The sequence below is a fragment of the Octopus bimaculoides genome, chromosome 14, assembly GCF_001194135.2.
Source record: "Octopus bimaculoides isolate UCB-OBI-ISO-001 chromosome 14, ASM119413v2, whole genome shotgun sequence".
NCBI lineage: Eukaryota > Metazoa > Mollusca > Cephalopoda > Octopoda > Octopodidae > Octopus > Octopus bimaculoides.
In genome coordinates, this window is record NC_068994.1 from 21,656,472 (window position 1) to 21,668,605 (window position 12,134).

The window sequence follows — 12,134 nt, forward strand, 5'->3', positions numbered from 1 at the left end:
TGTCTTTACACTTTTGCACCATACTGCAGCCAGATTTTGCAATGACTATATTGAATTCACGAGAAATTTTTCTTTCTTATAGTAGGCGTAGGAGTGGCTGTGTGGTAAGTAGCTTGCTTACGAACCAAATGGTTCCGGGTTCAGTCCCACTGCGTGGCACCTTGGGCAAGTGTCTTCTACTATAGTCTCGGGTCGACCAAAGCCTTGCGAGTGGATTTGGTAGACGGAAACTGAAAGAAGCCCGTCGTATATATGTATATATATATATGTATGTGTGCGTATAAGTTTGTGTGTCACTGTTTGTCCCCCCCAACATCGCTTGACAACTGATGCTGGTGTGTTTACGTCCCCGTAACTTAGCGGTTCAGCAAAAGAAACCGATAGAATAAGTACTAGGCTTACAAAGAATAAGTCCTGGGGTCGATTTGCTCGACTAAAGGCGGTGCTCCAGCATGGCCTCAGTCAAATGACTGAAACAAGTAAAAGAGTATAAAAATCTTGAGGAAAATTATCAAAATTTTCACTTTCATATTTCATAACGATTACCAGACCTACCCCCATTGATTTTTATACATAAAAAAAAAAGTTCTCTTCATGACTATCATTTTCAACACAAATTTAGTCATAGTGCTCTAGTGCATTGGACAAGAACAGGGGCTACCGTTCAGCAGTCAAAAACAGGACAAACATTGTGAACGAGTGGGAATATGATGGTGATTGAGGGGACTTGGCATGGTATGTGTCGGATTTTGATAAAAGTATGAGAAGAAAGGTTACATCCAGAACTTTTAAATGATACATAACTGTCCATGGAAAAAATATATTCTGACATAAATTGCTAGCTGACGTACCTGGTAATTCCCGGGAAAGTGGGGCATATCTCTTGGTACCGTTCTCATAATTGTTTCGCTAATCCAATAACAATACAAATACAGCCCTTAAAATGGTTTTTGTGCATTTACAGAGAATACTGAACTGTCTTACACAGGATCTTGTTTTTAGGAATTCCCAATAAGTTATGAATGCCCAAATTGTGAAGTCAGTTATGTAATAACATGAAATTATTTACCCGATAGTAAGAGTTCAAATAAAGTAGCCCCAAAAAGGGCTTTAATGTATTCCCAGAGTATACAGAACATAAGAGGAAATACTAATAAGGTATGTATACTAAAATTGTGAAGCATGTTACTTAATAACAGGCTAATCAGATATGAGATAATAATTCAAAGTAAATAACTCTGAAAAGGGCTTTTGTGCATTCCCAGAGAATATTACCTTCAGGGGTGCCAGCAATGGTATATTTGTGAATAAATCACTAACCAAAATAAGTGGATCTACTGTTTAGGAAAATACTATTTACTTGTTTAAGGGTTGTACTGGGTAAATTGCAAAAATAATTCTAACAGTTCGAATACTAAGAAATAAGCATATTCAATTTCATTTTTACCAAATAATTTAGGAAAATAAATGGGTTATTTCCCTTGGCTATATATAAGGATCCCTTCCAGGGGCCCTTTTATCGATTTTTTTTTTTCAACAATTTGAGTATTCCATGAGATTTCCAGACAAGAGTTCTACTAACATGTCAAGTTTCATCAAAATCAACAAAACAATGTAGCAGGAGTTAGCTAACAACTCCACAAACACACCCACAGACAGAATTTTCCACATATGTAGTAGATCAAGCAAAAAGTGAGTTTTGCATAGTCAAACTGTACTTGCCTCCCTTCTACAGAGCTCTACAGCAATACTTAATTCAAACATAACACCACGAACCAATATCTACTGAATAAGCATGATTTCTAATTTGTCATTATTGGTTCATTGTAAAGTAATGGCTTTCATTCTCCTTAAAATTCCATGTCTATAACACTAAAACAATCCATGTATCTACTAGAGTCTCTCCACCTCTCAATTTGCATCATTTACTCACTACTTGTATCTGCTACACTGTCTTTACCACTAGTGAAGGAGCTCTTATGTAGCTGTGTGACATTCTTAAAATTTCCTCAACAAATTCTAACCATCATAAGTGAAAACCACATGAATGGAACCCTTTAAGAACCCATATTGATGTGGTAGAAATAACAGCCAATTTCACTTACATCACACCTAACTGTCTTAAAAAATAGGAAGGACACATTTAGCAAAGTGGTCCAAAATATGTTATTTCTGAAAACAAAAAAACAAAACAGTTGCAGCCGAACAAGTTTGATTGGAACTGATCTAGGTTAAACAACAAAATCCAAATTGACAGACTGAATATTGCATCAACATGGCTTATCTGGTGTGCTGTACCTGCAGGTTTGCTCCTATGTATTTTGACAAACTATTTTATGTTACAAGTTTGCTCAGTGCCAACCAAGAGTACTTCAGAAAATAAAGGGAGCTTGGGTAATGTCTTTCTTTTCTTTTTTCCTACTTGTCTCAGTTTGTCTAGTTTAACAACAGGTTCTATTTCTACATAGTAGTTGCTTGTAGGAGGCAGAGTTAAATGCTCAGGTACTGTCAAAAGTAATGGTTTCTGCTGTGATAATTTTAGGTCTATAGGTGAACCCAGTGGGTTTTACCTCATCTGGCCATACCAAATGGCACACTCAATGTTATAATGGCACTGGTTCTTACTGCAGTGAAGTAAACCAACCTGCAGTGTCTATTTACACTGTCATTTTAACTGTGAAATATGAAACATTTCATATGCTTTCTTCAAATTATAATTCATGTTAAGTCTAAATTATAGAAAGCAAATATAAGAATCTACAATCAAATCCAAATTGTCTTCCAAATATTTACAAAGAATAATTAATATCCAAATTAAAAAGGTACTGTGGTTGTGATTTTAAAATTCTGGACTACTGAACATACGGTCATCAGTTTAAAACCAATAGTCAATAAAGACAGCTTGCTCACCCCATGTTGCCTAATTGAAAATCAAATACCATTGTCTTTTTTAGTTGAATGATTAGCATCAGAAAGAAGGATAAATGCATGCATCAATAAAAAGACTAAGTTAGGCTTTCCTGATAACAATTCCCCAATAATATCAAAATGATACCAATTTTTTTCAGCTACATAATGACTGAAGAGGAGCAAAAAATGTCTTTTCTGAGCTTTGAACTCATACTCTGAGTGAGTAGTCTAAAACACCTCTCCAAGGGAGTTTCTACAGTCATTTAACTTGCTAGAAACACCAGACAAATCTCCCACATATCAAAACCTATTGTTATAAGTATATATATATATATATATATATATATATATATATATATATATGTATAAAGGACACATCATTGAAATCCTGCATTTTAAGGTCTAAAACAAAATTTTCAAAACAAATAGATGGTTCGATACATTTTAGTTTTTATGCATGCAGTAATATTCAATAAAATCTTTGTCACAATTTATGAAATTGGTTAGATTTAGTTACTTGTGGGTAGGGGTTTGGTCAGGTTAGGGATTAGTGTTAAGAGTTTATAGCTGTTAAGATAAAATTTGGAGTTAGCTTTAAGATGGGATGGGTGAAGATGGAAAGATGTAGTTGCGTTGGAATTTCTCTGCATGTGCACAAGAGCCATATTTTTAGTACAAAAATCAAAATGAATCAGACTTCTTGTTTTAAAATTTTTCTGGGACCCAAATTTGCATATCATCATCACAGCTTTGGAAATATTATTTCTGGAAGATGCTGGGCACATTTGCTTATCAACAATCAGTCTCTATTCAAAATCACTACAGCTAAGTTATGAAATTGAGGCAATGGGTATTTCCATATTATTTAAATCTTATTATAGAAATAGTTCATTATAAGCCATAATACATAAAGCATAGTTTCATCATGAAAAAAGTTCTAAAATAATGTTTAATTTTGGACTTGGATGGTCTATGTAATTTTGTTTATTTTAACAAGAACAATTGTGTAATGAATACAAAACTATTGAGAAAGGTCAGATAAATGTACAGATTCAGTTGTCTGTACATTTTAGAAACAAAAAACTGTTTCACTGTAGTTGTAAACAGTGCCAAATTGTTTAAATCGAAATGTATGGTTAATATTCAGTTATATCAATTCAGTATATTAATGCTGTTACCATCCAGATGAGATTGAAATCAATATTAAAATGCAATTTTATTGGTAGATTCAAAATACAAAATTTGATTTCAGCTGATTATTCAGATGTAAATTAGGTAATAAAATCATCTAGTACAGTGGCTCTCAACTGGGGTCCACATAAGATTTTGTTGGTAAAATTTATGTGCAATAAACTGGTTATACTTCTACAATATACAAAATATTTTAACAATCTTTTTATACGTTTCCTAATAATATTTCATTATAAAAATATAATAGGATTTTTAAAATCATTGAATGGTTATGGGGGTCCACTGAAGTAAATTAGGAATCAAAGGGTGTTCGTAGCTAAAAAGAGAATTGCTGATCCAGCATAATGTCATTGACATAGGTAGATAATAAACTGGATCCTGGAGCAGTGATTAGTTTGATTCTGATCATGAACAGAGCAGTAAGTATAAAGTTCAACAAGAATTGTGACTGTTAGTTTGTTAAGTAAACAAAATAGGTGAAGCTAGTTAATGATAAGAGCCTAAAACAAGAATTTATGCATAAAATATGCATAAAGAACTTTCCTTGACATTATAAACACTTTTTTCTAATTCAACCGAACACCTTGTATGTGTGTGTGTGTAAATGATGGTATATATATACAACCCATGTTAGCATGGAAAGCGGACGTTAAATGATGATGATACACACATATATATAATTAATAGCAATAGAAGCAGTATTAAGGCAATCTTTATATCCAACTTAACATGGATGTTGTGTTAGAACACAGAATACTGCATCATTTACCTTGAGAGGACTTGTTATAAGGACTCATATTGCATAAAAGCACTTGTATTTATGTCAATGACATATGAGTACCATCTGTTGTGGCTGCTGGAGCTGCCAGACCACGTGATTTTGCCCTGCCTGGGCTCTTCAGTGGCAGACGTCTGGAAGCAAGATAACAGCTGAATCTCCCTGTCAACAATATATAGAATTTCAGCAAGAGAAGCAGTATTAATACCAAGAGGCAACCGTTATATCCAACTTAATATGGACATTGTTAGAGCACTACATTATTAATGGCAACAAAAGCAGTATTAATACTAAAAGCAAATTTTTATATCCTACTTAAAGTGGATGTTGTATTAGAACACAGGATACTGTGTTATTTAACCTTGATATTAATTAGTCCGTTGGCTGTTTACAACATCAGTACCTGAATAGACACCATGAGAGAGCAAGCAAATTTTTATAAGAACTAGAGTATGATAGATCACATATTCATTCTAATACAGCTCATAGAATGAGCGAATGAATACTAGCTTCTTCTGTATCACTTTTGTTGATAACAAAAAGGCCTTCAAACACAGTATTGAAATCTCTGGAAATGCAAGTTGTTGAGGTGCAATACATCAAACTACTTAGAGATGTGAACTGTGAATGCAGAACAGCAATAACTCTGCTATCATCACCAGTAAGGGTCCCAACTGAGAAGTGTGTCAAGCAAGGAGAAATCATCTCTCTCAAGCTTTTTACCGCATGTTTAGAAATGGTCATCAAGGACATTGGCTGAACAGGTGGTGTTAACATCAGCAGCAAACAACACACCTCCAATTCACAGATGACATTGTACTCATCACTGAAATCACAGACTAGATGCAGACCATGCTGACAGAATTGAACACTCAGAGCTTAGTAGTAGGTCTTAAAATGAACTGCATAAATACAAAATATATGCTGTCGGAAGATGTAGCAAAAGGCTGATTAGAGGTGGGAAACAATGAAATCAAGGCGGTAAAGGAGTATGTCAACATAGGGCACACAGTGAATATGTGCTGAGAATAAAGACAGGATGGAAGGTGTTTAACTCAATAAAGGATATACTCAAAACAAAGCTAGACAATACCATACACACCAGACTCTTCAATAGCATCATCCTACCTGCACTCTTAAACTGAGCCATGGGCTACTATGAAGAGTATAGAACATTGATTGGCTAAGATGCAAAGGGCCATAAAAAGATTCATGCTAAAAATATCATTATGAGAATATATTCAAAATGAGATAATTAAAGAATGGAGTGGAGTGAATGATGTAATTGCAGAGTACTGAAAACACAAGTTTTATTGGTCTCTTGCTGAACTGCTAAGTTATGGGGATGTAAACTGACAAACACCAGTTGTCAAGTTTTGGTGGGGGACAACAAAGACACACACACACACACACACATATATATGATGGCTTTCTTTCAGCTTCCCTCTACCAAATCCACAAACAAGGCTTTGACTGGCCTGAGGGTATAGTTGAAGACACATGCCCAAGGTGTCACACAGTAGGACTGAACCTGGAACTAGGTGGTTGGGAAGCAAACTTCTTACCATACAGCAACATACATATATACATATATATATAATTTTGGGTAAAGGAAAAAGTGATTTACTTTTACAATTTATTAAAATGTAATCCTGTTTATAACTCCCATCATTATGGATGACTTCTTTCCATCTACTCATTAGTTTTTTTAATTTCATTGGTGAAAAACTCTTTTGATTTTGATGAGAAGGAAGAGAAGTCAATTTTGACCTCTTTGTGACTTTTGAGTACTAATCCATCTAAAGGATTCTGTAACAAATGGTAATCAGGAGTGAGGTCTGGGTAATAAGGTGTGTGAGGGATTTTTTCCCAGTCAAATTCTTCGATGTTTTCTGATGTAATCTTTGCAGTGTAGGGCCTTGCATTATCATGATGAAACATCAATCCCTTACGATTCATCAAAGTAGGCTTTTTTCTTCATTCAAAGCAGCATCCAAATGCTCTAATTGTTGGCAATAGGTGTGAGTAATAATTGTTTTTTTTTGTTGGTAGCAGCTTGAAGTGGACCACTCCAATGCAATTTCACCAAACAGAAAGAAGAACCTTTTTTGCATGGAAGTCCCTTTTGGATTGTGGTTTAGCCTGTCCTCCATTGCCTGCGTCACTTAACATTTTCATAAAAACCAATTTTTCATCATCAGTCACTAATCTGTTCAAAAATGGTGAGATACATTCATGAGAGTGAAGAGATGAGCAAATGTCCACTTGTGATTTTCGGTTGGCATCTGTCAAATCATGGAGAACCCATTTTCCAAGTTTGGGCACTTTTTCAAGCTGTTGAAGATGGCAGTGAATAGTTGAATGGCTTGAATTGAGCTTGCTTGCCAATTCTTTAACTGACACAGCATTATCCTTCTTAAGCTGTGACAAAAGAAGCTAATAGTCAAATTCAACAGGGCGTCCTGTTCGTGACCTCTCTCTTGGACTGAAATCACCATTTTTGAACTTTGCAAACCATCTTCTGCAACTTCTTTCGTTCAAGCACTCTTACCCACAAACTGAATGGATATTTTGGGTTGCTTCTGTTGCACTGTCCCCCTTATTGAACCCACAAAGCATAAATGTGCCTTAAATGCTCCTTCAATACATCCATCTTTGAGGAATTAATATTAGTAATTACTTCGGTTAGATTATTTTGTAAAAAGAAATATTAAGCTAAAGGTTTCCAAATTCATATGAGTCTCAATTAATACCATTTGACAATTTTAAAATACTGTAAAATTTGATAGAAATTACATATGTATTTCAGACACTATTTATGGGATGACCTAATATATATATGTATGTATATCATCATCATCATTTAATGTCTGTTTTCCATGCTGGCATGGGTTGGATGGCTTGACAAGAGCTGACAAGGCCAGATGCCGCACCAGGTTCCATAGTCTGTTTTGGCTGGATGCTGTTCCTAATGCCAAACACTTTACAGAGTATACTGGGTGCTTTTTATGTGGTAACAGCACCATATATGCACACATATACACACACATATATGCACACATATACACACACATATATATCATTATTATTACCTCTGCCTTAGCAAAGCTGGAGGTATTGTTTCAGTTGTGTTTGTTTGTTTGTCTGTGGACAAGATATCTCAAGAACTGCGGGATGGATTTGGATGAAACTTTCAGGGATGTTTGGCCTTGTGACTGGCACGAACTGATTAGATTTTGGGATCGATCTGGTACTGGACAAGGATTCTGGATTATTTGTTATATTTACTTTACATGATTACGATCTTATGTTGACTTTCAAGTTTTTCTCAATTATCGCCCTTCAGACTGTTTCCAAAGTTTTATTTTCGTTTCTCTATTATTAATTTTACTCGCATCTCTATCTTAGTAGAAATTGATGGATAAAGAAATCAAACTACATAAACAAACAGCAGCAAAACAGTTCAGTAATTAAATAACACTAACATATTTTTATAATATATATATTATACATACATATTAACACTTTACAGTATACTTACATATATACATACATCTATATATCAATCTAAAACAACAGGGATACTAAAAGAAGGCCGAAATTTAAGAGAAGAGAAAACCAAAAGGTCTCATGCTATTCATTTAAAAATTCCCGAGTAGAACTTATTATTACTTCTGCCTTTGAAACTATTTTGAATGGTGAATTTGTTAACTTTGGCTTATATTAGATAAGGATAAACTATTTAATACAGTTACTAAATTTTCTACAGCCACCTTCATATTCCATGACTACCATTGGGATTGATCGGGTACTGGACAAGGATTCTGGATTATTTTGCCTGTTTTTTCACTTAATTTTTGAAAGCGGTCAGGTTCATTTTTAGTATTCTCGTTAGTGAGAGCAGTTGAATTTATTTCAGATATTCTCATTTTAAAAATAATTGTTGAGAGGACATTGGTGTTGCCTTGGCAGAGGCTTGCATTCTCTGAGTGCTCTTATTATTATTATTATTGAAGATTGATTTGGCTCCATGCAAGTTTCATAGACTTCTTACAGAAACTTAGCTTCTTCAGAATCAGATAATTAAATGGAGAAATACAGGAACTCCAAGATGGCTGACAGAAACTGAGCTGCTGTTGGCAGCAGCCCAGTTTCTGTCAGCCACCAAGATAGGTCATAAGGTGTTGTTAAAGTGAGAATGATAATCCAGTGACACCAGATGCATTAGAAAGGAGAATTTCTTGGGACTGTGTGACGTGTATACAAGCTGTATGAGTGCATCGATGTGGGTGTCCAATGTGTGTGAGCTGATGTGTGGGTGAGAGCTGATGGCATCAGCTCATCTGTGTTTGCTGGGGTGTGTGTACGTGTGGGTGCAGGTGCATATCAGCCATGTTTGAGTATTCATATGCACCGAACTAAATTTGTAGACTCGCACTCATGCCAACGTCTCTTTCATTGAACACTAAACTCAGCTTGTGAAGACCTGTTGGGGCAAGCGAAAGCGAAATCGTGATGGCACCTGTACCAGTGGAACACTAAGAGCACCGTCTGAGCGTGATCGTTGCCAGAGCAGCTGTCTGGCTTCCGTGCCGGTGGCACGTAAATAGCACCATTTGAGCGTGATCGTTACCAATGTTGCCTTCCTGGCACTTGTGTCAGTGGCATGTGAAAAGACATTCAAGTGAGATCGTTGCCAGTGCCGCTGGACTGGCTCCTGTGCAAGTGACACATAAAATACACCATTTCGAGCATGGCCGTTGCCAGTACCGCCTGACTGGCCTTTGTGCCGGTGGCACGTAAAAGCACCCACTACACTCTCGGAGTGGTTGGCATTAGGAAGGGCATCCAGCTGTAGAAACTCTGCCAAATCAGATTGGAGCCTGGTGTAGCCACCTCAGTCAAATCGTCCAACCCATGCTAGCATGGAAAGCGGACATTAAACAATGATGATGATGAATATTTAGGTCTATGTGCCAGCTGTGTATATCAGTTGTATGAATGTGTGTGTGTCAGTGCAAATGTGTGCATTAGTGCCTGCTGTATATGCTTAAGTGTGGTTGTGTTCAGGATGCATATATGGGTGTTTGTGGATGTATGAGTGTGTATGCACATTCCTGTACTTATATGTGAATGTATGTGTTTGTGTGGAAGAACATATATGCATGTGTGTGTGTGTGTGTGTGTGTGTATGTGTTTATGCATGTACATATGTGTGTGTGTGTGTGTATGTGCATGCTTTTAGTACTTATATGCGTGAACATGAGAGATGTATGTTAGTATAGTTGCAACAGTATTGGTTAGGGAAGATCGACACTGGACTGATGTTTGGTGGTGTGAGACAGAGCAAGAGAGAAGCATATGTACATAGATGCATGTGTGTCTATGCAGGGCCGGCCCTAGGGTTGCTGGAGCCCTGGGCAAGCTGAACTTCGGTGTGTACAAGTTTATGGTTGTGTTAATCTGCTTGTCTTTGTAATGCCCTCCTTGGCACCCCCTAGCACATGGTGCCCCAGGCAACTGCTCGAGTTGCTGGTATCTTGAGCCAGCCCTGTGTGTAAGTGTGTGTTTGTGCATATGCACACCCATGTATATGGAGGCAAATGTAAGGGGTAACAAGGGATGCATAAGGTTGGAAGGTCAGCCTGTGGTCTGTGTAGTCATCAGTGTTTAGGAACCCTATCCTTGGTTATGGGGCAGCCAGTGTTAAGGTGCAGTCAATGTTAAGGTGTATAGTTGGATTGTTGGTGGCCATTGGTTTGCAGTTCACCAGGAGGGTGTATCTCCGATAACAACAATAAGATGGCATTTCCTGTTGATAGATACAGCAGGTGTTTGGTGTGTAAGGTGGAGCCCTGTCGATAATGGTCCATTCAATGTTAAGAGTTTCATTCTGGAGGTCACAAAGTCTCCAGAGGATATCAGACAAAGAAGTAGAATTCTCCCTATCCCTGCATCTAAGCAAGTGTATATGCCGTGTGTACTGTCCCTTGAGGGGTGCTGAAAAGTTCCTGGTTCTAAGGGTATTGCGAAAGGTCTGGTCGGAGACCCAACCTTCCAAGTTCTCCTGCAGGGCTTAGAAAAACTGAAGGACCATTGCAATAAATATGTGGACCTGAGAGGGGAATATGTTGAATCAAATCATAATTAACTGATCCTCCTGTATTTTCTTTTACTCAAAACCAGGAACTTTTCAGCACTCTCTTGTGCGCACGTGTGTGTGTATTTATATAAAACAATGTACCCTACCATGTGGGTAGTTGTATAGGGCAAGGATGACTACTAACTTATCTTTTACATATTGTTTCAAAGGAGCATATAAAATCTAGATGGTAATAAATTAACTTTAAATAGCTCATTCTAGATTAGGATGGGGCAGTTGTTTTGTAAAGAGAGAAGGAAGGTAATTTAGACCCTTAAAAAAAACAAGGAAGCAGTTGAAAAGTACCGAAATAGTCAGTCTTAACCTCCTTATCACTTTATTTTATTCTTTAGTCTGTTTAGAACTTTCTTCCTTATAACCTGACTATTTAGAGAGAACTGTAATTTATAGTCCACTTGACCTTTTTCTTTTCTTTTGTCTATTTATGTATTTTGTTTTATGATTATAATTGTATTTTGTCTGTCACTATATCTATGGTTTTAGTTTTGTCAGTAAACTGCTGGGAAGACACATCACATTTTGTATGCATTATAACACTGAGTGAAATGGTGAGAGAATCTAATGAAGAAGTTATTTAAACAATCACCTGAAGAGGAGCATTGGATATAAGACAATGATTGCACGTGTGTCTAAACAACTGTAGTGATTTTAAAAGAAGAATGTTGTTAATTCCATTTTCTATCATTTGTCTATACATATATATATACATGTAGAGGGATGGGAAATATACACACCAAATCTGGAAACTAGCCTTATGGGCCTATATCTCAGGAAGGACTTTTGATCCTTTTGTTTTAGCATGGATAAGTGTGTGTGTGAATATATATATATATATATATATATATATATAAGCTGAACATTAGAAGCATCAGTTGTGGCGTGCAAGAGAGACGATTGCGCTGATATGGACATGTGGTGAGAATGGATGAGGATAGCTGCGTGAAAAAGTGCCACACCCTAACAGTTGAGGGAACCCGTGGAAGAGGTAGGCCCAGGAAGACCTGGGCTGAGGTGGTGAGGCAAGACCTTCGTACATTGGGCCTCACCGAGGCGATGACTACTGACCGAGACCTTTGGAAATGTGCTGTGCGT

General features: G+C 36.7%; 1 protein-coding gene across 3 annotated transcripts in view; it reads right to left on the bottom strand.

Annotated features, from left to right (window-relative positions):
- LOC106875078 (serine-rich adhesin for platelets) overlaps positions 1-12,134 on the bottom strand; it is a 98,115-nt gene that overhangs the window by 77,547 nt on the left and 8,434 nt on the right. Inside the window, exon 2 of one of the 3 annotated variants that reach the window (XM_052972749.1) lies at positions 4,871-5,041. The exons of the other annotated variants lie outside the window; for them this stretch is intronic. The gene's annotated coding sequence lies outside the window, so the exon portion shown is untranslated. The remainder of the gene's footprint in view (positions 1-4,870; positions 5,042-12,134) is intronic. 3 annotated transcript variants of the gene reach the window in all.